The sequence below is a fragment of the Seriola lalandi genome, unplaced genomic scaffold (assembly GCF_002814215.2).
Source record: "Seriola lalandi dorsalis isolate HSWRI2012SDOR001 ecotype SW California unplaced genomic scaffold, Sedor1 jcf7180002054887, whole genome shotgun sequence".
NCBI classification, from domain to species: Eukaryota; Metazoa; Chordata; class Actinopteri; order Carangiformes; family Carangidae; genus Seriola; species Seriola lalandi.
Window position 1 is genome coordinate 1,373,944 of NW_019525439.1, and position 4,500 is coordinate 1,378,443.

Sequence of the window (4,500 nt, forward strand, 5' to 3'; positions counted from 1 at the left end):
GAGCTCATCCCATTAACTCAGGCCCAGCCTTTGCGGAAACAAGCTGAGGTGTGTGTGTGTCTAGGTATGTGTGAGTGTGTGTGTGTCAGCTCAGCGAGAGATGCTGTAAGAAGGGAATGTACCAACCTGAGCTGGACTCCATCCCCCTCAGGCACAGACAACCCACCGGGACAAACACAGTGGGAATGGAGGGAGAGAGAGATTTGTTTTGCGAGCAGAAGAGAGACGAAGAAAGAGAGGTGGAAGCACAAGAGATTAAGAGAGCACTAAAAGAGTAAAAAAAGTGTGGGGGAAATGGTTAAAGTAGTCATTTGGAATGAATGGAAAGATTTCAGATAGGTATGGTGATTAGCGAATGACGCAAAGTCAAACTACGTCAATGGACAAACCAAGGAAAAAGACGTCACATTTTGACACTGACTGACAGGTGCCTTCTGGGTAGTGAAGTGACAGGCACCACAGCAGTGAAAAATCAGATGAAAAAAGAAACTTGTAATAGAAATTCAGGGACAAAAAGACAGAAAAGGACAATAGAGAAAAAATTATATAAAAGTAAAATACAGGAGAAGGTAATAATCAGAAAAATAAGCAGAGAAAGAAAGGAAGAAAAGAATAGAAGTGGGGCCAACAGTGTTGGGAATCTGTTAGAGAAGACCTGTGTGTATGTGTGTTTAAAAACACAAGGAAGTTCACATGTTGCCTTACTGGAAAACTGTCACTTCTTGGAAAAGAGTGAATCTTTAATGGTTACCTCATCCTGCACGTAGGAGGTGTGAGCATAAAATCTAAGCAGTAAAGCCATCACAAATTATTAAGTAATCGAACTCTTCCATCCCTCATTTGAAATCAAATAGCTTTTTGGTCCTCGACATATAGCCCATTAGTATGCAGTGTGTAATGTCACACCCCAACAAGCAGTTTCAGTGAAATTACAACATACTACGGCAACAAATCCTTCAAATTAAAGAGCAAAATATGTTGTTTGTCCATTAAAGTTAAAATAAGTACTTTGTTAACTGTGAATGAATTATAAAACTTTTTAAATTATGCATTTCCTGTCTGACCAAATTTCAGGTTGACATGTAAAATGCTATTTCGTTGTGTGTTTTAGACCTGAACTATGATTTTGTATCTAAGAGTGATGACGTTTGCACCCGTTGGCAGTTTACCAAACCAGAACAATCACGATATGAAGGATAAACTTGGAAATATAAACCTCTTTAACCCCAGAGAAATTGGTTTCCTACAGATCCCTTGTCTTTTTCTTCGTGCAAAGACGTTTATGAGGAATACTTCAGTCTAATAAGAGTGTGTGTGTTCACCATTGCCTACAGTATAGTCCACCGTACAGGATCTGACCTTAGACAAGGTCAGATGGCAGATAGAGGCTGATAATGATCAAAATAAGACAGATTGTGGCTGATTCTGTGGATGGTGAACAAAATGGAAAAGAAGAAGAAGACAAAACGAGAAGACATTTTAATTAAGTGATGAAGAAAGTACAGTGACCTACGACAGAAAGGTGGAGAGAGAGAAAGAGCTTTAGCCAAGCTTTTCTCTTATATGTCCTAATTTGTTTGCTAAGAAAAGAGGACAGAGGGAAATGATATAAGAGAGATGAGCATCGGGCTGCGTAATGAGAACAACACATCATCATCAGCTCACCTCACATCACTTCCCTCAGCCACCTGAGGACACGACACACACACGGAAACTCATGAAATGCCATCTGTTCGGCTGCCTGGTGTCAACACTCTGCTCTGGGTCCAGCTCTGCCCTCGAGCACACAAACACACACACACACACACACACACACACACACACACACACCCGTATCCCGCCAACCCTGGGTTATGTCTGAACCCTAACCCAGCTCATTGACAGGTGGTGTTTGTCTATTAGAGGTGGAAAAGGTGGCTTACCCACATGCAATATCAATTGTGGCCAAAGTCTGCCGGGAAAATGTGAGTTTGCTGCCATATTATGTTTGTGTTCATTAACTTTTGATCATGAATTTATCAAATCTTTAATCAGGGGTTAAAGAACCTCCCAAATTGCCTATTATGCAAATGCTGGCATACTCTATTAAGGTCCTCCAAAATATGAGGGCACTTAATTTATTGCTTAACAATTGATTTTATTTTTTTCCAGAAAGGAAATGTAGCAGCTCCTGTATTTACATTGTGAATTGCATTGTAGGAGAATAGTGTCCAGCAAAAGCGCACTCAAAAATTGACAGTGTTCAATATGCATACTGTCAGCTTTGAGTGTACTTTATTTTGTCACTTTTTGATATGGCCACACCATGTACTCAAAACCTGCTTAGAATCAGTATGTACCTGTTGTATGGATTTGGGACGAGAGTCTATAGCTACACTAGGTACAGTTGAGCTTTGAGCTAAATGCTAATGTCAGCATGCCTACATGCTCACAATGACAGACTAGTTAGCACCAAACACAAAGTACAGTTGAGGCTGTTGGGAATTTCAATGCAAATAGTGGAGAAATTCAAAACATGTCCTGATGATGGCATTAGAAAAACATTAAGGAGTCACCAGAGTTTTAAGAAAATCCCTTTTATAGAACAAGCCCTTCCCAAGATAGCAGTCTTGTTGTGACTCCTTATCATGTTTCAGATGTAAGAAGTTTCACTAAAGACACATTTCCCCTCTAAACTTCTCAGATTGTTGCATTTAAATAATTGTTTCAGGCTCAAAGAGATAAAACTCCAGTATTGAAATAAAAAATTAAGAATACACAAGAAGAAGAATCCCTCCAGTGAAGTTCCAGAGATTTGTAGAATCAACAGCAAGGCAGATTGAAGCTGGTGGCACAATAACTTACTAAGAGAGGTTCATTTGTTTTTACCACTGCCACATGTTTCTACACAATGGGTTTGTTCAGGATTTGAACCTGGGACCTCTTGCACCCAAAGTGAGAATCATACCCCTAGACCAATGAGCCACTGAAATTTGAATTCTATCTCAGGAAAAATCTCAAATACTGAGCTGAGCTTTTAAAATACAACACAGAACCTTCACAATAAAAGTGGTTAAAAGTCTGGTTGTGGTTCCTTATCATCTGTCAGATGTCTGTGAGTTGATCGCATTTTCGTATATCCGTTCCAAATATACAAATACCCCTTTTCCACCAAACGTATGAATCATGGCCATATCTTTCCAAACAATGGGCTCGTCCAGGATTTTAACCCGGGACCTCTTGCACCCAAAGCGAGAATCATACCCCTAGACCAACGAGCCATGGGAACTTCTGTTTCATCTCAAGAAAATTCTGAGCTAAGCATTTTCACTAAAGACACATTTCAGCACCAAACATACCAGGAGAGTTTATGTTCATTTCTCCTTTAATTTGTCACCTTTCCTTATATGTATGCTAGTTTGTAAGAACAATCGTCTGCTTTGAGATAGTTCTACTGTTTTTGATAAGTTGCTAATGACCTTTTCTCTAGCACAACAAGGGGCTCGTCCGGGATTTGAACCCAGGACCTCTCGCACCCTAAGCGAGAATCATACCCCTAGACCAACGAGCCATGGAAGTTTGTGTTTTATATCGAGAAACATCTCAAATTCTGAGCTGAGCATTTTCACAAAAACAGCACCAAGTATTCTAATACCCCTTTTTTACCAACGTTAGCGAGTGTACGCAGGATTTTTCTAAATGCAGGTAAACACACTATTAAACGCTGCTAATAAAAGGAAAGGGGGTGAAACTTACCTGGTTTACCCGGGTTTTGTGTTGACATCAATGCTGGTTGGAGACAATTGGAACCGGAACCGCTAAAAACTTGTGGCCACTGCAGAGTCATTGACTGGGTTGTTAATGCCAATTCAACCCTTTTCCACTGCCGGCAATGCCAGCCCGATACTAGTGGGTCTGAGTGCGTTTTTTGACCATTGGAAAGAGGGCTTGCGAGAGTTTATGTTGGTTTTTCCTTTAATTTGTCACTCTTCTGTATATGCTTCTGTTTGTAGCATACACATCCACCGTCTGCTTTGACATATTTACAGAAACTTGTTAGGGTTTTAGTACAGAATGTTGCAAATGACTGTTTCTGTATCACAATAAGCAAGGGGCTCGTCCGGGATTTGAACCCGGGACCTCTCGCACCCTAAGCGAGAATCATATGAGGGCTTTGCCAAAGGCCAAGACTATGTTATTCCAAACACTGACCTCGTCCACGATTTGAACCCAGGACCTCTCGCACCCAAAATGGGAATCATACCCCTAGACCAACAAGCCACAGAGACTTGAGTTTTATCTCAAGAAAAATCGCAAATTCTGAGCTGAGCATTTTCACCAAAGACACATTTCTGCTACAAACAAACCAAGAGAGTTTATGTTGGATTCTCCTTTAATTTGTCATCTTTCTTTATCTTTTCGTATGCTAGTTTATAACAACCATGATCTGCTTTGACATTTTTAAAGACATTTCTTCTGGTTTTAATATGTTGCTAATTACCATTTTTGTATCACAACAAT

General features: G+C 40.2%; 1 non-coding gene across 1 annotated transcript; it reads right to left on the reverse strand.

The window, feature by feature from the left end:
• Positions 1 to 3,478: 3,478 nt before the first annotated feature.
• trnap-agg (transfer RNA proline (anticodon AGG)) lies at positions 3,479 to 3,550 on the reverse strand. Its single transcript has one exon. It is a non-coding gene; the product is annotated as a tRNA-Pro (tRNA).
• Positions 3,551 to 4,500: the final 950 nt, after the last annotated feature.